We start from the raw sequence: 25,920 nt of genomic DNA on the forward strand, positions 1-25,920 counted from the left end.
AGAGGAAACCTGTTTGTAGCCTCCACCTTTGTGTGTATTCCCCCATTGTGTATGTGAGAAAGCTGCAAGTGAGACTCCTTACCTCTCTCCCACTCTCTTCACATGCTATTAGATCTCGGTTCATGGTAAGGAGCTCAAGAAAGCAAACCAAGTTCGCGGTGTCTTGGTAAGAGGACTAGTGTTGCTTTCCTTTTTGGAGTTTGGGAGCAAATCTCTGCAGGTAGCATAGCCAGAAAGTGCAAGAGTGCACTGTCTCAGATTGGGACACCCTTCACAGTGCAGCGAGAGGGCAGTATATGCTATTTTGGGGGCAGGTTCGAGGCTATTTTAGGGCCCATTTTGGTGGCAGAAGTTTTCCACAGGCACTCAGAAAGGTGCCCTGTTTTTGCTGTGCGACTACTATTCTGCAGGTCAGTGAAAAGTTGCTGCAAAAATTGCATCATATGCTTGTGCATAGAGATATTGGGAGTGACAGAATCATTCTTATTGCCTGTTGATGTAAAATCGTCACTAGGAAGTGACTATGTGGTCAAATACCGCTTTCGTCAGTTTTGCAGATTTGCCCTTGTGAGGTAGAAGTTGTGTTTTTTGCAGTAAGAGAATATTTTTGCAGTGTTCTGTAATGGTGTCTGATGCTCTTTCACAAATTGTCACTAAAAATCTTGACAAGAATAACTTACCAGCATGGAAGTTTAGAATGATGAATTTCCTTAAGGGAAAAGGCTATTGGGAGTTCATTACTGGAGCTAAACAAGAACCAGTTATTCCTAATGTTCCCAATCAACAAGAGTTGCAGGCATTTAAAGGCTGGCATGAGAGAGCGAGAAAAGTTATGTACTGGCTGTCTATCAGTATATGATTGTGCATATTCAGGATGCAAGCACGCCAAAGGAGCCGTGGGATGCTTTGACAAAAATGTATAGCACAAATATGCAAACCAGGAAAATGCAGCTCAAGCAGGAGTGGCATAATGTGCAGAGAGAAAATATGAGCATCAATGACTACCACATGAAGGTGAAGAAGATTGCAGATGCACTTGCTTCTCTTGGGTCGCCAGTGGAAGATGATGATCTAGTTTCTGTGACCTTGAATGGTCTAGGAAAGGATTATGCACAATTCTGGACATCCATTACCGTCCGTGAAAAATTTCTTGATTTTGAGGAGTTGATTGCTCTTCTAATTTCTGAAGAGCAGAGAAATGGTGGTGCATCTTCTTCAGGAGGAACTTCAAAAGAAGCTGTCTTCTACTCAAATGCTAGAAGAGGTAGAGGTAGACGTAGAGCAGGCCGATCTAGAGGCCATGACAGAAATCAAAATATGCAGCAAATTTAAGAAAACTAGTCCTATGGAGGAGGATGTGGTGACTTTAGAGGCAGAGGAAGCAAAAGAGGTCGTGGTGGATGGGAGAGAGGCCAAAATGCAAACAATAATGTTGAATGCTACTATTGTGGTAAATTGGGTCATATGGCTAAAGACTGCTACAAAAAGCAGAATGACATCAGAAATGGAAAATTGCAGCAAGGCAATTATGCATCTTGTAGTAGACAGGGTGATGATAGAAATGAGCAGCTGTTTATGGTGCAGCACATGACCAATTCTATGAAAAGTGCAGAACAAAGCAATGATGTGGTGTGGTATGTTGACTCAGGTGCATTAAACCACATGATAGGTCATGCGGAATGGATGCAGGATGCAAGGAAAATGGAAAGATTAGGATTTGTGGAGACTAATGATGATACTACACATCCTATTGTGCAGATTGGTAAAGTTCCTTTGTCTATGCACGATGGCAAAAAGAAATACCTGTTTGATGTATTTCATGTCCCGAATATCACCGAGAACCTGGTTTTTGTTGGTCAAATGGTTGAGCAAGGCTTGCAGGTCAAATTTAATCCTCATGGATGCTTTGTTGAGGATATGAAAAATAAAGGTCGCTTGATAGCAAAAGGGAAGAAGAAGGGTAGGATGTTTATGTTGGATGCGGATATGCCTGAATTGAGTACAATAATGTTTGCACATGGGACCGGTGTAGTTGTAGATATTGGTATCTGGCATAAATGCATTGGTCATGTTAATGTATAGTGACTTAAATTAATGCAGGCCCAAAATATTGTTGTAGGATTGCCTAAGTTCAAGGTTGTAGAAATGCATAAGGTATGTGAAACCTGTCAATTTGTAAAACAGGCAAGGAAACCATTTCCTAGACACGTTCAAGAGAGTAAGAGGCCATTGGAATTAATCCACTCTAATGTGTGGACTACTAAAGCTGCATCTATTGGAGGCTGTCATTATTTTGTCACTTTTATTGATGACTATAGCAGAAAAGTTTGGGTGTATTTTATTAAAAAGAAAAGTGAAGTTTTTGGACATTTCAAAGCCTTTAAAGCTATGGTTGAAAAAGAAACAGGCTTGCAAATAAAATGCCTAAGGTCAGATGGAGGGAGAGAGTACCTTTTAAATGAGTTTGCAAGGTTCCTACGGGAGCATGGGATAAAGCAGCAATATTCATGCAGTCATACCCCACAACAAAATGGACTTGCAGAAAGGAAAAACAAGCATATTGGAGAGGTATCTCGTGCCATGCTCAACAAAAAAGACCTGCTAGATTATTATTGGGTTGAAGCAGTTCCAACAACAGTCTACATAATGAATAGGACTCCCACTACAGCAATACATGGCATGACGCCAGAGGAGAGGTGTACTGGTAGGAAACCAGATATTTCTCATTTGAAAGTTTTTGGTTGCATTGCCTATGTTCATGTGCTAGATGAGTTGAGATCCAAGCTGGATCCAAAAGATGATAAGTGCATCTTTATTGATTATTCTCTGTAGCAGAAAGGGTATAGATGCTTAACCCTTCTACTCATAAGTTTACAGTGAGCAGAGATGTTGTTTTTTAAGAGATGAGCAACTGGTATAAAATAGTAAATGTGATTGATGATGTAGATGCACAAAATGGTAATGCTGCACAGAATTCACAGTAGAAATCACAAAATATTAGTGGATTTGTAGTGTCCTCTAGCAGTGGTTCACATACTTCACCATGGACCTCCCATGGACAGACAGATTGAGATCAGGAGAATCTCCTCAAAGCAATGCAGATAGTGGTATGCAAGTATCACGAAAAGATAAAGAGAAAGTAGATCATCCCATGGTTGATGTGAATGCTGGTCACTCTTATGTGGATGGTGAATTTGATGGCTTAGAACAGAGCGTTGATGATGAGTTGGGTATTCCTTTTATTGTTACACCTAGTAAGGAAGATAAGGGATGTTTTGAGAGCACCTGGTAGTGATCCTATTTTGTGCAGGTCTACCAGAGTTAAGTATCCTGTGGATAGGCTGAAATACGATGGATTTACAGCCATTCAATATGCCTATATGGTCAAGGTGATACAAGAACCAGAACCCACTTCTTTTGAGTAAGCCATGGGAAAAGAAAAATGGGAGAAAGCCATGGATGAAGAAATGGATGCCTTGGAAGCAAATGCTACATGGGAATTGGTGCCTTTGCCTAAAGACAAGAATGCAATTGGCTGCAAGTGGGTTTATAAGGTGAAGCACAATGCAGATTTTTTTGTGAATAGATACAAGGCAATATTAGTTGTCAAGGGGTATGCACGGACATATGGCATTGATTATGAAGAAACATTCAGTCGAGTTGCAAGGATGGCAATGGTAAGAGTAGCCATTGCTATGGCTACATTAAAAGGATGGTCTTTACATCAGATGGATGTAAAGAATGCCTTCTTGCATGGTGATTTGCAAGAAGAGGTCTATATGGAGCAGCCACCAGGTTATGTGCATGCTGTTCATCTTGAGTTTGTTTGCAGGTTGAAGAAAGCCTTGTATGGCTTGAAGCAAGCTCCCAGAGCATGATCTGACAAGATAGGACAGTATCTTGTCACTATTGGCTTTCAAATTTCCAAGGCAGATTTTTGACTTTATGTGAGAAGAACAGAGAAAGGCATTATGCTGCTTGTCATTTATGTTGATGATTTGATCATCACAGGTGATAATGATGAAGATATCCTTCATGTGAAAATGCTATTGAAGCAAAAGTTTGAGATGAAGGATTTGGGAGAGCTACATTATTTCTTGGGCATTGAGGTGATTAGATCCACAAGTGGGATATGGCTTTTGTAGAGGCAGTATGGATTGGACATGCTATCCAAATATGGGATGATAGGCTGTAAGCCTGTTTCAGGTCCTTTGGATCAGAATGTGAAGCTGAGTGCAGATGCAGGTGAGCTTCTGGAAGAGCCTACTATGTACAGAGGCATAGTAGGAAGTTTGAGTTATATGATTATTACCAGGCCAGATTTGAGCTATGCTATTGGGTTGGTAAGTCAATCTATGCAGGGTCCAAGGAAAGCGCATTTGGATGTAGTTGGATGCATACTGAGGTATGTGAAGTCCACATTGTAGTATGGACTATTTTATGAGATTGGGGTTCATATATAGTTGCATGGATACACTGATGCTGATTGGGCTGGTAGTATTTCTAATAGGCAATCTACGAGTGCATATGTGTTCTCTTTTCGGAGTGCTGCAGCCACTTGGAGTAGCAAGAAACAACCTACAGTTGCCTCGTCGAGCACAGAGGCTGAGTACAGGGGTGCAACAATGGGTGCATGTGAGGCAGCTTGGTTGCATAAGCTGCTTTATGATATGCATCAGTGTATAGATGGGCTAGTTGCCATTTATCGTGACAACATGAGCAGTACACACTTGGTAAATAACCCAGTCTATCATGCTAGAACAAAGCACATTGAGGTGCATTATCACTATGTGCAGGAGAAGGTTCTAGTAGGTTTTATGAATCTAGTTTATGTCAGCACAGAGGATCAAGTAGTTGACATATTTATGAAGGCATTGGGTGCAGAGAAGCTACGCAAGTTCAGAGACCTACTTGGTGTGTAGGAATTGGGATTGAGCTCGAGGGGGAGTGTTGAGATATCGAGCTCCACTCGTGATATCCCAAGGTGACCGTTGTGCATTTATGTCATCGACTTGTTAGCTGCAGATGCGGTTGGTACACCGTCCATGAATAATAGCTAGATGACATCTATCTTTACATACTCTAGTTAGTGGCTCAGTTAGTATGCCACCTAGGTTAGCTGAGTTTGGTTTGAGACTCACATATAGGGTTCAACTATTCCTTTTGTACCTAGAGAGAGAGTTCTTTTGGCTTACACAACTAAAAAGAGGAAAACTGTTTTCAACCTCCACCTTTGTGAGTATTCCCCCATTGTGTATGTGGGAAAGCTGCAGGTAAGACTCCTTACCTCTCTCCCACTCTCTTGACACTGACTACTGCCCTCATAGCTATAAAGAGGTGACCTCCCCAATCCATTGTATTAGGTCATTTCAGATCTTCCAGCTAGTAGCACTTCATCTAGTATCTGTCTAGATCACCATCTAAGCTCCAATGTGGGAGTGCACGGGTGGGAGGTGACCTCCCTAGTCCATTGTATTAGATCAGTTCAGATCAGATCAGATCTTCCAGCTAGTAGCAGTTCACCTAGTATCTATCTAGATCGCCATCTAAGCTCCACTATGGGAGTGCACGGGTGGACAGAGCCATCATCTGTACTACATCAATATTGAAGGAAAAGTTTTTTCCTCTCCAGTTTGCTATGTACTCTCTATTCTTTGTTCAGTTTGTGTTATGTTGTGCCATGTATTTTGACAGGGACGATGACAAATAGGGGGGGGGAAGGAGGGGGAAGAGGGGGAGGGGGGGGGACTAACTAATAATGATGCACAAAATAAATATACCCCTATATATATACAAATACTTTCATTTTCTTAGTACCACTAGTACTCTCTCATACTAGTACATTCCTTCCTGCCATCACATTTGCCATAGCCCCACCATCACCAACATGGTAAGAACAAAGCAGACTAGAAGACCAATTGATTCCATAACAAAGCTCCCAATCCCTCCTGATGTATACAATGCAATGATCAAAGAGAGAAGAAAGAGGAGGCAGGAGGAGGAGGAGGAGGAGGAGGAGAGGACAAAAGCCAATGAGCGAACAAATGATGATGGAAAGCAATCCAATCCTCAGAGTCAGCCCGAGGCACCTCAAGAGCTAGAAAATAGACCGGAAGAACAGGAGCGCAAAAGATGCAGATTGGAAGAATGGGCCAGAGGACAAGAAGATGCTAGGAAAATGCGGATTCAGTTGGCTCAACAACAAAGGGCACAAATGAAGAGCCAACAATGACGACCCACATGGCACAATGCTACTCAAGACTTTCCACATTCTAGAGAGGGTGGAAAATCTTTGCCAGAATTGCATCACATAGCAAAAGGAAAAGGCAAAGCTCACAGTAGGCAAGGTGGAGGTGGAGGTGGAGGTGGAGTCCCTAGAAGACACCACAGAAAGCCTGGAAGGAAGGCACTTCAAGAGATAAGAAAGTATCAAAGTAGTGTGAACCTTCCAATCCCAAGAGCTCCGTTTGCTCAATTGGTGAAAGAGATTATGCATTCCTATAGGGACGACTATCGTATTCAATCAATCACACTGGCTGCCATACAACAAGCAATAGAAGTGGCCATCGTAACTCTTCTTGAGGACACAAACTTGTGTGCAATCCATGCCAAGATGGTTACGATCATGGCAAAAGACATGCAGCTAGCAAGGTGGATCAGAGAAGACCCACAACTTAGGCCATAGATCAGATTTTTTGTTGTATTCACTATGGACACCAATTTTTGTTGTCAAAAGCAATTTTGCGCAAAGATGATTGTAAATATTTTTTGTAATATAATTTTTTGGAAGCTATTTTTCTTGTAGATTTTCAACTTTGAGCTTTCATTTTCAAGTGGAATCTTGTAGTGTATTATTTACTTCCATATCTGATGTATGTACATAATGTAATTGATTGTTGATGGTAAATAATCATGGTAGAATGTAATTAGTCACTAGTGTGTAATTAGTCAATAATCATGGTAGAATGTGATTAGACACTAGTATGTGATGGGGGATGCATCCCCCCAAAAAACAAAAATAAAAAAAAGCCCCCGAGGGTGTGATGGGTGTATTTGTTTCTTGTGTGTGTGATGGGTGTGTGTGTAAGTAATTGGGGATGCATCCACAAAAAAAACAAAAAAAAAAAGCCCCTAAGAGGCCCTGGAGTGCATAGGCATGATTTTGGGCCAGACGGGGCCTACGTGCGCATAGGCATGACTTTGGGCCAAACGAGGTCCCCGTCTGGCCCAAATTCGTGCCTGTGTGCACTTGGGCCTCTCATGAGCTATTTTTTATTTTTTTTAAATTGGGGGATGCATCCCCCATCACTTACACACACACCCATCACACACACAAGAAATACATTTAAAAAAACAAAAAAAAAGTGCCTATACCAACTCTCTCCTAAATGGGAAATGGTATAAGATTACCTCCATTTGTTGGTGACAAACTCGTTTGGATTGCCACTACTCTTACATTTTATTGTTCACTCTTGAGAAGTGGGCCCCACACCTGGAAGGGTAGGGGCCTAACACTCCCTTATTTTTTTAGGGTGCGGACTACACACACACACACACACACCTATTCCCTTGTTAGATTCTCTCACGATGTTGCTATTGAAATGATTGTCTAAGATACCTCTTTCTCTTACTCCATCATCATTAACCTTGGCTTGCCAAACTAAGAACATTAATTCATTCATATATTGACAAAATATCATGAACTTACAATGTGGGCAGCATCTTGTTCCTCCCATTCCTGACTGGGTTATATTGATGGAGCTTTTGAACTCATCAATTGCTGGAGGTGGTACCGATGATGAGGCCTCTGTAGTATTCTCAAGTCTCTGGCATTTCTGCACCCTCTCTGCCTCCAATCTTTCTTGGATCTCATGAAACTCCGTGTCTGTAAACTGATGCATTAGTAGAGTCATGCGTTTCCTCCCACACAGTTAAGATCGGATGCTCCAAAGTGTTTGCAGGTGCCAAATCTATGCACCTATCCAACCCCTCTTCTGGGTAACCTAAGTTATTACTACTCTCCCAAGCAAAGAGTGCCCCCAGTACTTTATCTTCTCTCAGTTTTCTAATATATTGAATGTCAATCAATAATAAATATTCTCTATTTTCAATCAAAATATATGGAAGGGTTTGCATCAAAACCTCATCCGTCATACCTTCTTCCTCCTCTTTTTGCTCTCCTTCCTCCTCTTCCTCTTTTGGCTAACCTGTGGGGGATGATGTCCCACTTGCTTTGGGAACCACAACCAACTTTGTCATCTACTCTATTTCTGCTATGTGCTTTCCCTTGTCCAAAGTTGCACTAGACCAATCTAGAGCAACGGTGGCTTCCGCAACCACATTAGGATTCTCCTCAACATCCACACCTTGCCCTGCTACTACTAGAAGAAGAGTTGGCTCTACATTGATGAATGGAGGTGCATCTGTGTCTTCCATTTCCAAAAGAATTACACAATAGGCTATTTCCAGGGATACAAAATGATTTCCTATAGGACCCGCTTGTAGATCCAACTCTTCAACCTTGGAAATCCTTCTAAAACTTTCTGGACTAAGGGATTTGCAAATTCTTTGCAACCTAAACTTGAAAGTGCTATCAACCTAGCAACAATCAATGAGGACATTCACAAGAACCCAATGTACTCTATCTATGTCTAGCCAGATCAGGTAAGGCTTGATTTTCTCTCTCACATAATCTACTGCATCTCTAAGAGATCTAGATGCTTGTGGAATGTGCCAATTGTTCAGATATCGAGCTCTACTCATGATATGCCAGGTTGACCATTGTGCATTTATGTCACTGACTTGTTAGCTGCAGATGCAGTTGGTACACTGCCCATGAATAATAGCTGGATGACAACTATCTTTATGTAGTCTAGTTAGTGGCTCAATTAGTATGCCACCTAAGTTGAGTTTGGTTTGAGACCCACATATAGGGTTCATCTATTCCTTTTTGTAAGAGAGAGAGTTTTTTGGCTTTCACAACTAAGAAGAGGAAAACTATTTTCAGCCTCCACCTTTGCGTGTATTCCCCCATTGTGTATGTGAGAAAGCTGCAAGTGAGACTCCTTACCTCTCTCCCACTCTCTTCACATGGTATCAGAGCTCAGGGTTTGTGGTAAGGAGCTCAAGGAAGCAAACCAAGTTCACAGTGTCTTAGTAAGAGGATCAATGTTGCTTTCCTTTTTCGAGTTTGGGAGCAAATCTCTGCAGGTAGCACAGCCGAAAAGTGCAAGAGTGCACTATCTCAGATTGAGACACCCTTCGCAGTGCGGCGAGAGGGGGTAGTATATGCTGCGGGTAGGGGCGAAGCCCTCAATGACATTATTTTTCTGATTTGAGACCATTTCACGGCCCGTTTTGGTGGCGGAAGTTTTTTCGCAGGCACTTAAAAAAGTGGCTTGTTTTGGCTGTGTGACCATTGTTTTGCACGTCCATGAAAAGTTGCCACAGAAATTGCATCGTATGCCTATGTGTAGAGATATTGGGAGTGACAATATCATTCTTATTTCCTGTTGATGCAAAATCGTCACTAGGAAGTGACTGTGTGGTCAAATACCACTTTTGTTAGTTTTGCAGATTTGCCTTGTGAGGCAGAAGTTCTGTTTTTTGCAGTGACAGAATATGTTGCAGTGTTCTGTAATGGCATCTGACTCTGTTTCACAGATTGTAACTGAAAAGCTTGACAAGAACAACTTCCAAGCATGGAAGTTTAGAATGATGAATTTCCTTATGGGAAAAAGCTATTGGGAGTTCATTACAGGAAATGAAGAAGAACCAGTTCTTTCTAATGTTCCCAATGAACAGGAAATGTAGCCATTTAAAGCCTGGCATGAGAGAGCTAGAAACGTTATGTACTGGCTATCTATCAGTATTTCAGATTCTATGATTGTGCATATTGAAGATGCAACCACGCCAAAGGAGGCACGGGATACTTTGGCAAAAATGTACAGCACAAATACGCAAGCTAGGAAAATGCAGCTCAAGCACGAGTTGCACAATGTGCAGAGAGAAAATATGAGCATCAATGACTACCACATGAAGGTGAAGAAGATTGCAGATGCACTTGCTTCCATTGGGTCACCAGTGGAAGATGATGATTTAGTTTCTGTGACCTTGAATGGTATAAGAAAGGATTATGCACAGTTCCGGACATCCATTGCCGTCCATGAAAAATTTCTTGATTTTGAGGAGTTGATTGCTCTTCTAATTTCTAAAGAGCAGAGAAATGGTGGTGCATCTTCTTCAGGAGGAACTTCAAAAGAAACTGTCTTCTACTCAAATGCTAGAAGAGGTAGAGGCAGAGGTAGAGCAGGCCGATCTAGAGGCCATGGCAAAAATCAAAATATGCAACAAATTGAAGAAAACTAGTCCTATGGAGGAGGATGTGGTAACCTTAGAGGCAGGGGGAGCCAAAGAAGTCATGGTGGATGGCAGAGAGGCCAAAATGCAAATAGCAATGTTGAATGCTACTATTGTGGTAAAATGGGTCAAATGGCTAAAGACTGCTACAAAAAGTAGAATGACATTATGAATGGAAAATTGCAGCAAAGCAATTATGCATCCTCTAGTAGACAGGGTGATGACAGAAATGAGCATTTGTTTATGGTGTAGCACATGACCAATTCTGTGACAAGTGCAGAAGAAAGCAATGATGTGTGGTATGTTGACTCAAGTGCATCAAACCACATGACAGGTCATGCAGAATGGATGCAGGACGCAAGGAAAATGGAAAAACCAAGATTTGGGGAGACTGGTGATGATACTGCACATCCTATTGTGCAGATTGGTAAAATTCCTTTGTCTATGCAGGATGGGAAAAAGAAATACCTGTCTGATGTATTTCATATTCCGAACATCACCAAGAACCTGGTTTCTATTGGTCAAATGGTTGAGCAGGGATTGTAGGTCAGATTTAATCCTCATGGATGCTTTGTTGAGGATATGAAAAATAAAGATCGCTTGATAGCAAAAGAGAAGAAGAAGGGTAGGATGTTTACGTTGGATGTAGACATGCCTGAATTAAGTGCAGCAATGTTTGCACATGGACCAGTGTAGCTGTAGATATTGATATCTAGCATAAATGCATTGGTCATGTTAATGTACAATGACTTAAATTAATGTAGGCCCAAAATATTGTTGCAGGATTGCCCAAGTTCAAGGTTGTAGAAATGCATAAGATATGTGAAGCCTGTCAATTTGGAAAACAGGCAAGGAAACCATTTCCTAGACATGTTCAAGAGAGTAAGAGGCCATTGGAATTAATCCACTCTGATGTGTGGACTACTAAAGCTGCATCTATTGGAGGTATTCACTTTTATTGATGACTACACCAGAAAAGTTTGGGTGTATTTTATGAAAATGATAAGTGAAGTGCTTGGGCATTTCAAAGCTTTTAAAGCTATGGTTCAAAAAGAAACAGGCTTGCAAATAAAATGCCTGAGGTCAAATGGAGGGGGAGAGTACCTCTCAAATGAGTTTGCAAGGTTCCTGCAGGAGCATGGCATAAAGCAGCAATTTTCATACAGTCATACCCCACAGTAAAATGGAATTGCAGAAAGGAAAAACAGGCATATTGGAGAGGTATCTCGTGCCATGCTCAACGAAAAAGACCTGCCAGATTTTTATTGGGCTGAAGTAGTTGCTACAACAGTCTACATAATGAACAAGACTCCCATTGCAGCAATACATGGCATGATGCCAAAGGAGAGGTATACTGGTAGGAAACCAGATATTTCTCATTTGAAAGTTTTTGGTTGCATTGCCTATGTTCATGTGCCAAATGAGTTGAGATCCAAGCTAGATCCAAAAGGTGAGAAGTGCATCTTTATTGGTTATTCTCTACAACAGAAAGGGTATAGATGCTATAATCCTTCTACTCGTAAGTTTACTGTGAGCAGAGATGTCTTTGATGAGATGTGCAGCTGGTATAAACCAGTAAATGCAGTTGATGATGTAGATGCACAAAATGGTAATGCTGCACAGAATTCATAGCAGCATTCACAAAATATTAGTGGACCTGTAGTGTCCTCTAGTTGTGGTTCACATACTTCGCCATGGACATAGGCAGATTGAGATCAAGAGAATCTCCTCAAAGCAATGCAGATAGTGGTATGTAAGTATCACGAAAAGGAAAAGAGAAAGTAGATCAGCCCATGGTTGATGTGAATGCAGGTCACTCTTATGTGGATGGTGAATCCAATGGCTCAGAACATAGCATTGATGATGAATTGGGTATTCCTTTTGTTGTTACACCTGGAGTAAGGAAGACCAGGGATGTTTTGAGAGCACTTGGTAGTGAGCCTATTTTGTGCAGGTCTACCAGAGTCAAGTATCCTGTGGATAGGCTGAAATATGATGGATTTATAGCCATTCACTATGCCTATATGGTCAAAGTGATACAAGAACCAGAACCCACTTCTTTTGAGCAAGCCAAAATGGGAGAAAGCCATGGATGAAGAAATGGATGCCTTGGAAGCAAATGCTACATGGGAATTGGTGCCTTTGCCTAAAGACAAGAATGCAATTGGCTTCATGGGTGGTGTACTAACCGCATCTGTAGCTAACAAGTCGGTGACATAAATGCACAACGGTCACCTTGGCATATCACGAGTGGAGCTCGATATCTCAGCTTACACATCTGTTTTTAAAATTTTCAAGTCTTCTATTTTGGAAAGTATAAGAAGTCTATAGTGCCCCTACACACACCTTGGTCTATGAGACATGCATGGCGAGAGCAAACCAATGTGCAAGAGAAATGCATGGAGGGTACCATTGTGTAAGGGGCACAATGACTTGGAAGAGTAAATCTCACTTGCAAACCTTTGAGATGAATGCTTTCAACAATGTCTACTTAGATGTTGAGAAACTGCAACAAGCAATGGTCAAATTCTATGGCATGAGAGAAGATGGTAAGAGGAAATAGCATTGCACTTTACTAAGTTCATTTCCTATATCATGTTTATCCTGACGATTTTTCTCTTTTGTTGTACAGATTGCAATGGAAAGCCCATATTTGTCATCAAAATGGATGAAGCTCAATTGGTGAAAGAACACGAGTTAGAGAGAGTCAGCATTTGCATTATGAATAAAGCCTTAGCCTTTATTCAAGGGGATGAAGAAGTCGAGCAAGATTTCTCAGTGCAATCAGAGAAAGATATATGGTGGCTTGCAACATTTGAGACTCCGAAAGAGTGCCATGAGACATTGAAGTGGGTTCTAGATAGAACAGGAATCCCATCGATGATCTGAAGACAAGAGGAAGGGCAAACATTGATAGTTGATGGCCATGGAACCTTTCAAGTTAAATGGCATCTTGCTAGTGATTTGAAAACCCTCAAGTGCTTGCATGGTTGTGATACAAGGGCAAATGCAATGAACACATGCCTTTATTGCATGTGTTCGCAATGTAAGCAAAAGGCTGGCTTACAATGGGAGAATGGCATTCTAGCTTGCAGCCAAATGCAAGCTCCCAATTGCGACAAGAAGGATCCAAAGTGGGATCCCATCTTGCCCATCTCACTTGAGAGAGTACACATATGTACTTTGCACGCAAAACTGCGCGTACTTGGATAAGTTGTATTTGCATCTTGTTTATGCTTGGAATTTAATTCTGCAAGAAGTATCCGCACGGTGCATTACAGAAGCTAAGAAGTTGCTGTCAGAGATGAAATTCCATAGAGGACATGTCAAACTTAAGGAGGATAAGAAAATGTATGGGGCAACATAGAATCTTCCTGCAAAAGTGTCCATGGGTGGAGGGAAGACAAGGAGATTCCTATCGAACCACAATCTTGACAAAATAAAACATACATTGTCTCAAAGTAGTTTGGGTTGGGAATACTAGAAAGCATTGTGTAAATGCATGACTAATAAGGCTTCTCATCCTCAAGTAGCAGCTTTGAGAGCTAAATGATGGACAAAGGTAGATGCATTGATAAAATTACTTCGCCAGATTCAAATCGATGAGATGTATTATGAAAGGTTCAGGATGGTTGTGAGAGATTTTATGCAATTAATGGTGAAAGCATGGGGGGAGTCGCACATTATGCATTACATGGTAATCTTGGCACCATCATAATATTTAGCACTTGCCTTACCCGTTTTTGTTTTGCTGAAATGATTCTCATCATGTTTGCATATTCTCTATGCACACGGACCATGGTTTGTACAAAATCGGGGTCCTTTGTGTATTTGGAATACACAAGGCATGGAGAAGTCACACTATAGAGCCAAGGCAGCCTACTTCAATAACTCAAGGCATGGTGGTGGTGTCACTCACAACAATGCATTTCATGAGATGTTCGACTAGTTTTTGATATGTTTACTAGGAAGGACTTTAAATTCTGAAAAGGCAAAGGCATCAAAACTTGCAAAAGCAGTTCAAATTGTATCAAAGAATAGAAGGCATAGTGCTTGGAAAGCATCCATAGGGAGTCAAGGAGTTACACGTTGGTTGCAAGCTAGAGTGAGAGAAGGGAGTAGATGGGTCCAACCACCAACAGAAGCTATGGTGTAATTGTATACAAATATGAAATAAATATATTGCTTATTTTGACCACAATTTGTGTACTCACTCTTTAATATCTTGCTTATTTTGACCACAATTTTTGTACTCACATGACGTTGGGGAAAGTGGGGACATGCTGAAGGAGGGGGGAGAGAAGGGAGGGGTGGGGGATGGCAGGGTAAGGGGAGGGGTGGAGTGGTAGCAAGGGTGGTGGGAGGGGGGATGGCGGGTATGGGGGAGGGTGACGGGTGTGGGCGGGGCAAGTAAGGGGAGGGCAATGGGGGGGGAGGGCGATGAGGGTGGGGGGGGTTGGAGGGGTCAGGGGGCATGATGAAACCCTAAACATAATTAAAAGGGATGTGAAAACATGATGGGCCTATATAAAACGTTTAAAAAAACCCTAACTCTCATTATTCAATGGCAAGAGTGAAGAACACTGCTAGACCCACTAAACGCCTCCTCCACCCTTCCTCCTCTAGCTCCACCACCTCCATGGCATCTGTGCACATGAACCTATCTTGGTCCGATGGCGCCTCCCCCGACTCTTGTGAGCCCTCCCCCAACTCTCCTGAGCATGAGCCTTCCCCTCAGCCTTCCCCCCAGCCTTGCCCTCAGCATGAGCCCCAAGAGCATGAGCCTTCCCCTTAGCCTTCCCCCTAGCCTTCCCCTCAGCCTCAGCCTCTGACCCTCAACCTCAGCCTTAGCCTTCCCCTCAGCCTCAGCCTCAGCCTTCCCCTTAGCCTTCCCCTCAACCTTCCCCTCAGCCTTCAAGTCCTTAGGGAGATCAGGCAAATGCAAAAGACCACCCACAACCTGATCCCCCCTGCTCCCTTCCAATGTGTGGTATGGGAGATAGCACATAGATACAAGGACGACGTGCAATTCAGCACAGGAGCTATGGGGGTGCTCCAAGAGGCTATGGAGCAAGTGACCACCACTTTGTTTGAGGATGCCAACTTGTGTGCCATCCATGCAAAGCGCATCACGGTCATGGACAAGGACATGGCTTTGGCGAAGCGCCTACGGAGTGACCCAAGTTTGAAGCCCTAGATTCTCTTGTAGCCCACTCTTAGGACTTATGCCACCCCCTGCCCTTGAAGGCACTATCTTGTATCTAAGGCCCAAGGGCCGATCTTTTTTAATAAAATATATCGACATTCTCTACACTATCGCATTGTTGTGTATTTTCCATTTCTATGACTACATTAACTGCTCATTTTAATGTAAGTTTTGAATTCTATCAAATCCTGAAGGAATTTCACCGTCACGCAGAAGGGAGAAGGGTCTGACACATCACCAAGACCCCAGAAAGCCCAAAACCCGCCACGGTGCAAATTGCTAGTTTGCCCAAATTTGCACCATGGCAGGTTTTGGGCTTTCTGGGGTCCTGGCAATGTGCCCGACACTTTTCCCTTATGCACGACGGTGAAATTCCTTCAGGATTTGCAAAAATGAACTTTCAATCATACCCAAAATTGGTGAAAATGATACTAAATTGGCTAGAAATGTATTAAATTAACACAATTAAAATGATGGAGAAAATATATCATCAAAGACTTAAACAAAATATAATGGAATTCATGATGAGCAATGATAGCTTCAAACAAATAATAAAGATAGTTAGTCATGTATCCATTGAAATATCCATTTAAATATATGTTTATATATACAAAAGGCCTCACAGGCTATCTTTCTTCTTGGCTAGCTTGAGTACATCGAGAATAGGGGTCTTTGAATCCCCTAGTGGATTCCTAGATATAAATCTAGCCACAACAACACTAACATCCTCCTCTCTTGTAGCCAAAGACATAGCCATTGCCATCAATGCCCTGCCATGAATGTTCGATCCAAAGGCATTGATAGCAGCTAGGCAGTGTACCAAAATGACTTTGTCAGCATTCCAAGTAATGTTGGAGTATTGGATAGCGCTTGCACTTCAGTAGCTCCGAAGGACCTCGAGGAGAAAATTTGCTATGAAAGACCACGATATGCTCTGCGACTTTGCCAAGGTAATGGGCCAAAGAATGATCTCGCCCAAATGCACTGCAAACATTACCCCATCGAGATGAGAATTCATCAAGCTCAAACGCATCCTACAACAATTCAACAAAAATTAGAAGACCAACAAAACAAATTGTAATGAAAGAACATCAAAATAAAAAATATTGTTTGAAGTTACCACTACAGTGTCGTCGGCTTCTATCCCTTCCTCATTTCCAATGTTGATGGAACCAGGTGCTATGTGATGTTCCATTTGGGAGGTGGACGCTTTCTCTTGATCTGTGTTGGAGGTGGAAGCTTTTGCATGAGAGGGTTGTGCATTGTATATGGACATGTCTACATCCCTCATTGAAACCAGCATCATCAAGAGAAAGTCTTCCATTGTCTGGTCTTCAATACCTAAAACCCCAGGATCTTTGACACTTGTCAACATCGAACCCCGATAGGACTCTGAGTGCCTCATCCTCTCGTAGTCCAAAAAGAATCTCTATGTCATGGAGGAATACGTACTCTTCTCCATCAATGATGAGGGGGGACAAGGACCATACTTTAGAGTCTCGGTCAGTGGTCTCCGATGCAAATTCTTGCTCTATTGGGGGCTCTTGAAGTAGGCTCAATGCTTGAGCTACTTCCATCTCCTCTATTGGATCATCAAGACTCTCTTCCATGCAGATGTCCGAGTCTAGTCTAGGGATGACCAGATCAGTAGTTCTATTAGAGGGGTTGCTAGATGATGAGGCTTTTTCCTCTAAATTTCCTTCTTGGAGAAGGAAGATGAATGTCATCTCCCATGAAAGGAATTTGGTGCCTGTATTTCCTATGATCCCCGTGTCTAGGATGTCTTGAACTTCGATTGTCCTAAACCCTTCTCTATAAGGTTGTCACAAAATCGGGCCAAGTGCTTTACAAACTTGGGTTCCTCTATGAACAAATACTTTATGTAATCTATGGGAACCCATCTCTTTGAAGAGTGGTCAAGTGTGTAGGCAAAATTTGAGAAATTATATTGCATGTAAAGGATGAGATCTGAGAAGTCATCCTTGGCTCGCATATATGTGCCTAGGACATCTAAATCCTATCAAACACTAAAAATAGCTCTTCCTCATGATCTGCAAATGCAGTTCATGAGATGAAGTCATGAAATGTAGTTCTAGCTGAATCCATGGCAAATACCAATTGATGGAGGGAGTAACTTTTGAGGACGGGAGTTTCTATGGCTCTCTAAATGTGAAAGTGAGAATGTGATGTAAAAAGGGCTCTTACCCCTTAATATATATCAAAACCCTAAAAATTAAAATTAATCATAAAATCCCCAAATTTTTTGAAAAACATTTACCATGAACTAAAAGGAGAAAACATTAAAAGAAATAACATTTTAATTTAATTCTCGATCATCTTTTGAAGCAATAACTAGGATTTGACAGACAAAAAATTAAATGCTACACTAGTCAAACACATTGTTAGCAATCTTCAAAGTTGCAGGAGGAATGAAATTGGCACTATGCATGCACTTCTCCTCACGGCAGATGATCTTACCACCATTTAAGGTAAAGTAGAAGGACTCTGACATGCCATCCTCCATGACTAATAGGTGTTCTTGCACATCCCTTAGAGTCCATTGTGATGTGACGTTCACATTCTTGGCATCTCCCTCTTCAACATCAATAGACAAACTTACCCTTGTATTGTCTTCATCATTAGAGTTTAGGGGAAGCCACCGGCCATTTGTTTCCTTCTAGTGCCTATACTGAAAATCTAAATACAACATTTGGCATGACAAATGGTATCTAATAACCACATTGTCTTTACATGTGTGACATTGAATCACATCACCCTTTTGGTCACCTGACCTAGTTCCCCAATTCATCCCAAGTAAATCTTCAAGAGCATTTTCATCTACACACTTGCAGGACGACCGTTTTGGGCGAACTGGGTCGGCTCTAACTGACTACTTCTGGTGGCTATATAAGAGCAAGCCTATGGAGCCCATTTCGTCACTGGCCATAGCAACCCTAATTCCTTAGCATCCAACCTCTGTCCTCTATTGTTTTTAGCTTGCCATCGAAGCTTCTTTCACAGGAGCGCACGGTTGGGAGGCAGCGCCATCTATTGTATCAGTTCTATAGTAATCAAATTTTTGATTCTCCATACTATCTGCTTTCTCTCTTGCGTACGAGATCCTGTTATCTATTCAGCACAGATGTTGTATTGTTTTCTTACATGGTATTAGATCCTAGACTCTAGCAAGAAGATTTAGTAGTGTGTTTCTGTTTGCGAGCAGATTGTGAGAGATGGCCCAGCCCGCAAGACTGCAAATCCCACCATTCGGCAAAAGCGGAAAGTTGGACGGCTCTAACTATCCACTCGCGAGGTTCAAGATGAAGACCATCCTAAGCGCATATGAGCTTTGGGACACTGCTACTGGGGTGGACATGAGGCTGGTTCCGAGACCGAATCCGGCCAATGCGCAGCACAACAAATAGTACCATGCAGATGAGATTCTCGTGTGGACAAGAAGAAATGTAGATGCACTGTGTTCTATTGTCTGCAGTGTAAGTGATTCCATCATGGCATTAATTCAACATGTCACCACAGCGGAGGAGCATGGACGGTCTTGAAAAATTAGTACGAGACCACGAATCAAATGCAGATTCAGAATCTGGAGGCTCAACTCGCGAACAAGAAATTGTCTGAGCCTGAAGCGGCAAAGAAGTTCATCACTAGGGTGAAGAATCTGCGTGATCAGATGACTGTGATTGGCATCACCATCACCAATGAGAATCTAGCACAGAGGTGCATATAGATTCTCCCACAAAAGTACGATGGTCTTGTTACAGCGCTGAATACGCAGAACAAAAATCCACCCCTCAACTTTGAGGATTCTAGCGCAATACTTCTGGAGGAGGAGATGTGTCAAAAGATGAGGACTGGAGAAGATTTAGATTTCTATGTTGGATCAAAGAAAGGTAAGGGTAAGGACTTTGGTAACCCATCTTCTTCTAATGATAAAAAGAGAAAGAAGAAGATCAAGTGCTTCTATTGCAACAAGGTAGGGCACAAGCACAATCGGTGCCAAAAGAAGATTGTAGATGAGAAGAATGGAGTAAAGAAAGAGTCCAGCAATAGCAGTAGGCAGTACTAGTAGAGCTGTTCGTAGCAATTGAGGAGATTTACACAGAGGCAGTTCATGTACCTGTGGATGAACCGTGGATTATTGACAATGGTGCATTGTGGCACATGACCAGTCGGAAGGACTCGTATACCTCTCTACAGCTAGTAGGGAATGACATCCTGGTAGCAATCAACAATGATGAAAAATGTCTAGCAAAAGGTAAAGGTATGATTGCTCTCAAGTCAGATGGAGTTGTAAAACAGTTGTCCAATGTTAAGGAACTTGTCCCTTTCTGCGATCACGGATCGGGACCTCAAAGTTCAATTCGATAAGAATGGTGCATAGATTCTGGATCTTCAAGGGAAGGTCATTGGTAAAGGTACACGGTGCAACAACATCTACAAACTCTCAGCTTTCAGTGCTCGAGCCGATGTGAAGAACACTAAGCTGTGGCATGAGAGGTTTGGTCATCTAAACCTTAGTTCTTTAAAGGAGATGCATAAAACTGGAATGATTGCAAACCTACCAGAAATTTCAGATCTGCCCAATGTATGTGAAGCTTGCATGATGGGCAAGCAGCATCGGCAGCCCTTTCCTAAAGAGGCTAGTAGGGCAAAGGCTCCTCTAGAGCTCATTCACATGGAGGTCTGCGGAAAGATGGAGACGGAAGCTTTGGGTGGTTCCCACTACTTCATGATGCTGATCGATGACTACAGTAGAAGGATATGGATATACTTCCTGAAGACTAAAGATGAGGCTTTTAGTAAGTTCAAGGAATGGCATGTAATGGTCGAGAAAGAATCGGGGAGGAAGGTGAAGAAATTGAGATCAGACAGAGGTGGAGAGTTCACATCAACTGAATTTGAAAGTTACTACAAAAGTCATGGGATCAAGAGGCAGAAACCCTCGCCACATACATCATAGCAAAATGGAGTAGCAGAATGCAAGATGCGCATCATCTACGAAATGGGCCAGAATATGATGAAAGGGAAAGATTTGCCAAAGACTTTCTACACTGAAGCATGTAACATGATAGTTTACATTCTCAATCATAGCTACACAAAGGTTGTGGATAGGATGACTCCACTGCAGGCCTTTTCTGGTAAGAAACCTTTAGCTGCATATTTTAGAGTTTTTGGATGTGACTGTTTTGTGCATGTTCCTGATGCTAACGTGACCAAATGGGAATTGAAGAGTCGAAAGTGTATTTTCTTGGGCTACAATGAAGAGGTGAAGGGTTATCGTCTCTATAACCCTGTTACCAATAAGGTAATTGTAAGTCACGATGTGGTCTTCTCAAAACAGCCGCATCAATTGGAGGAGGATGCTTCTTTCCTAGACAACCAGGACCAGGATATCCATTCAGTACCACCATCAACAGCAGACCGAACTCCCCCAATGGTGCTTGGGAGGATTCAAGATAAAGAAGATGAAGAAGAGCCTGCAAAACCACAATGGCAACGGCCATTCTCGAAGTGGGTAAAGTAGCTTTTGGATGGCAGAGAACCTCCAGCCATTGAGGAGGAACCATCCAAACACCGCCGGTCCAAGAGATTCGAGGAGCAAAGAAGGGCGTAGGAACACTTGGTCAACTATGCTTTGATGATAGAGGTGATCCGTGCTGAAGAACCCAAGTGTCTTGAAGAGGCATAGGGTGATGATAGGTGGATGGAGGCTATGCAGTTGGAGTATGGCTCCATAATGAAGAACAACACTTGGGACCTTATGGATCGTCCACCAAAATGCAAGGTAATCGGCACCAAGTGGGTGTACAAGACCAAGTATAAGTTCGACGGCACGTTGGATAAGTACAAGGCTCGGCTCATGGCAAAAGGATTCGCACAGGTACATGGTTTTGATTATCATGATACTTTTTCTCCCATAGCTCGACTAACCACAATTCATAGTGTTTTGGCTTTAACTGCCCATGGAAGTTGGCCCGCGTTTCAGATGGATGTAAAATCCGCCTTTCTGAATGGAGATCTCAAGGAGGAGGTATACATGGAACAACCACTAAGTTTTGAGATTCCCAATTCAAAAGGTAAAGTTTGTAAATTGAAGAAGGCACTTTATGGGCTGAAACAAGCCCCACGAGCATGGTACCAGCATGGCTGAGTGCAAGACAGTTGGTACCCCTATGGAGGTTGATGTGAAGCTCTAAAATGAGGATTCATCACCACTGGTGGACGAAGAGAAGTACAGAAGACTTGTGGGTAGTTTGATTTACTTGTGCAACATGTGGCCGGACATCAGCTTTGCGACTAGTGTACTAAGCAGGTTTTCCAATAAGCCCTGGGAGAACCATTGGAGGGCAGGGATGTGGGTGCTGAAATACATCAAAGGCACAGTTGATTATGGCATCACCTATACCAAGGGCAACATCTTGATCGGATTCTGTGACTCGGATTGGGCAGGAGATGTGGACAGCAGGAGATCAGTGATAGGTTACTATTTCTCACTTGGATCTAGAGCTGTGTCATGGGAGAGGCATCTTCATCGACTTGGCATTGGACCAAAAAAGTAAGTTCACTTGCGGGTGGACATTGAGGGGGGGTGTTAGATATCAATGCTCCACTCTTGTGTAACTATGTGGGAACCAGCTAACTCTACTTGTAAGCCCCCCATATGAGGAGAAGGCATTTGAGTAGCTCGGTTATCTAGTAGGTCCTGGTTTGGACACCAGATGGGGGCCATGTGTGGCCTGATGGCTGGACGACTTCAGATAGAGTTGGCACACCACCAACTAGGCTACATGCAAGTGCGGGAAGGCATCCCATGACTGACCACACTGAGGGTAGCATTTCTCAGGGTAGCCCACTCTTGAGTTGTGGGGCCCGTTTGGAGCCCCAGATGATCCCGGATGGCTCTAGGCCGAACGAACTTCGTGGATCAATTGCTCTATTTTGTGTACCAGTTCTATCATATGGTCGGTGGCCTACCGACCTCCAGTCGACCATTTTGGGCGGTCACCCAATTGGCTCTAACCGACTACTTGTGGTGGCTATATAAGAGCAAGCCCGTGAAGCCCATTTCATCACTGGCTATAGAAACCCTGATTCCTTAGCATCCAGCCTCCATCCTCTACTGCTTCCAGCTTGCCATCGAAGCTTCTTTCACAAGAGCACACGGTTGGGAGGCAGAGCCATCTATTGTATCAGTTCTACAGTAATCAAATTTTTGATTCTCCATACTATCTATTTTCTCTCTTGTGTACGAGATCCTGCTATCTGTTTAGCACAGACGTTGTATTGTTTTCTTACAAGCACAGGACAGGGAGAGGGGAGAGAGAGAGAGAGAGAGAGAGAGGAGCTACAGCAAGCAAGCTAGAGTAGGAGGGAGCAACAAAAGAGGGGGAAGAGGGAAAATGTGTGGGATTTGTTTCAAATCTGAATGATTTGGCAGGCTATAGACCAAAATAGTGGGGGGCAGAGCCCTAGAAAGAGGGAGGGGAGAAGAAAAATTCGCTAAAAGGGCCCTACCATCCCATTGAAGGCAATTTTGGGCTCATGTGGGGAGGTGCACCTGGTAGGAGGGTCAAACGTGGGTTAAGAGGGGGGGGATGGTTTAGGTGGTCCCTAGTGTAAGGGGAGCAACCAATAGGGGCTCTCTATAGGCCTGCCCAACCCTCCACCTCCTAGGGGCTCTCTGTAGGCCTGCCCACCCTCCACCTCAACATACCATTGCCCCACAGCTTCTAGCACTCTCATTGGTACACCTCAAATCACTCTCTAATCCCTTGAAATTAGGAAACACTAATTAGAGACCCTTTTGAGACCCTAATTCTCCCCTAATGGTGGGTGTTAGTTGGTTCATGCCCTCCATTACATTTATTTATTTTGTCAAATCAGTCTTCATTCACAAGACAAAGACCATGTGGGTATGCAAAGGCCTAGAAAATGAATTTCTTAACAATCTTCTATACCCAATGTGGGATGTTAGGGAGGGTTTGCAGAAGGGCGACCATTTTTTATGTATACTTACTAAATAAAGTATCCTAATAAGATATCAAGTAGTGCAGAGTATTTGCTACATGAGATACACTTACAGACGTTGGAAAAATAATCATGGCACATGGATACCTATGGATTGTGATGTAGTGGACACCACAGAGGTAGAGGTACATATGCCCAATGGGGATATCGAATATCTTGAGGTCACGGGTAGTTGGAGCTTGAAGCAGTTCAAGAATACATCGTTGTCACCTTTGATGATAGTGACTTTTTCTTTACACTTAATGGGAAGATAGTAAGAAGGCAACTCGAATGAACATCAATGCTTGAGAAATGGAAGCCTCCTTGTAACTTCTCCATTCATGAATAAATGTAATACTTTTTGAAGTGTGATGTCATTTGTAATGGCAATGAGTATACTTAATAAAATTAGTAGTTTTTTATGTGTGTTGTAATAGTTTTGAAAATATAATATAGTTTTTGAAGTGTGTTGGAATAGCACTTGAATAAATGTAAAAGTTTTGAAATTGTGTTGTAATAGCTTTTGAATAAATGTAATAGTTTTTGGTAAGTGTGATGTCATTTGGTAAGATAGGGCCCCCTAAATTCCAAAAAAAAAAATCCATTATTTTGGGTGGCAGGGGAGGCGAGAGTGGAATCTGATGGCAAATTATTTAGGCCAATATATTACATTGTCCAATATTTTATTACCTAAATTGTAGTCGGACCTTTAAGGTATTTAAAGAGACTGAAGTCAACTATATAAAGGGACATTAGGTATGGCATAGCCTTTATTGCCCTCGCCTCTTAAAGAGCCTGCCCTTGCCATCTTCCACAAACCTCTAATGGCCACACCCCGTGAGGCATACCATGACTTCATCACTTCTACTCATCATTCGAGTAGAGAGGCAGAATTGCATGACATTTTTTATCCTCATATAGATGTCATCGATGTGAAGAGACTGGGAGAGAGCTAAGGAGTCTCACTTGCAGCATTCTCACGTACACAATGGGGGAATACACACAAAGGTGGAGGCTGAAAACAGTTTTCCTCTTCTTAGTTGTGAAAGCCAAAAAACTCTCTCTTACAAAAAGGAATAGATGAACCCTATATGTGGGTCTCAAACCAAACTCAACTAGCCTAGGTGGCATACTAACTGAGCCACTAACTAGAGTACATAAAGATAGATGTCATCCAGCTATTATTCATGGGCAGTGTCCCAACCGCATCTGTAGGTAACAACTTGGTGACATAAATGCACAACAGTCACCTTGGCATATCACGAGTGGAGCTCGATATCTCAACACTCCCCCTTGAGCTCAATCCCAATTCCTACACACCAAGCAGGTCTCTCAACTTGTGCAGCTTCTCTGTGCCCAATGCCTTCGTGAATATGTCAGCTGCCTGATCCTCTGTGCTGACATAATCTAGATCAATAAAACCTACTAGAACCTTCTCTCACACATAGTGGTAATGCACCTCAATGTGCTTTGTTCGAGCATGATAGACTGGGTTAATTGCCAATTGTTAACTGCTCATGTTGTCACAATAAATGACAACTGGCCCATCGATAGACTGATGCATATCATAAAGCAGCTTATGCAACCAAGCTGCCTCACATGCAACCATTGTTGCACCACTGCATTCAGCCTTTGTGCTCAACAAGGCAACTGTAGGTTGTTTCTTGCTGCTCCAAGTGACTGCAGCACTCCCAAAAGAAAACACATATCCACTGGTAGATCGTCTATCAAAAATACTACTAGCCCAATCAGCATCAGTGTATCCATGCAACTGTATTTGAACCCCAGTCTCATAAAATAGTCCATACTGCAATGTGGACTTCACATACCTCAGTATGCATCTGGCCACATCCAAATGCGGTTTCCTTGGAGCCTGCATAAACTGACTTACCAACCCAATAGCATAGCTCAAATATGGCCTAATAATAGTCATATAAATTAAACTTCCTACTATGCATCTGTACATAGTAGGATCTTCTAGAAGCTCACCTACATCTGCACTCAGCTTCACATTCTTCTCCAAAGGAATTGAAATAGGCTTATAGCCTATCATCCCATATTTCGATAGCATGTCCAATCCATACTGCCTCTGCGAAAGCCATATCCCACTTGTGGATCTAATCACCTCAATGCCCAAGAAGTAATGCAACTCTCGCAAATCCTTCATCTCAAACTTCTACTTTAATAGCATTTTCACATGAAGGATATCTTCATCACTATCACCTGTGATGATTAAATCATCAACATAAATGACAAGCAACATAATACCTTTCTTTGTTTTTCTCACATAAAGTGAGCAATCTCCCATGGAAATTTGAAAGCCAATAGTG

The sequence above is a fragment of the Dipteris shenzhenensis genome, chromosome 6 (genome assembly GCF_047967505.1).
Source record: "Dipteris shenzhenensis isolate YYH24624 ecotype China chromosome 6, Dip_SZ_1.0, whole genome shotgun sequence".
Lineage (NCBI taxonomy): Eukaryota > Viridiplantae > Streptophyta > Polypodiopsida > Gleicheniales > Dipteridaceae > Dipteris > Dipteris shenzhenensis.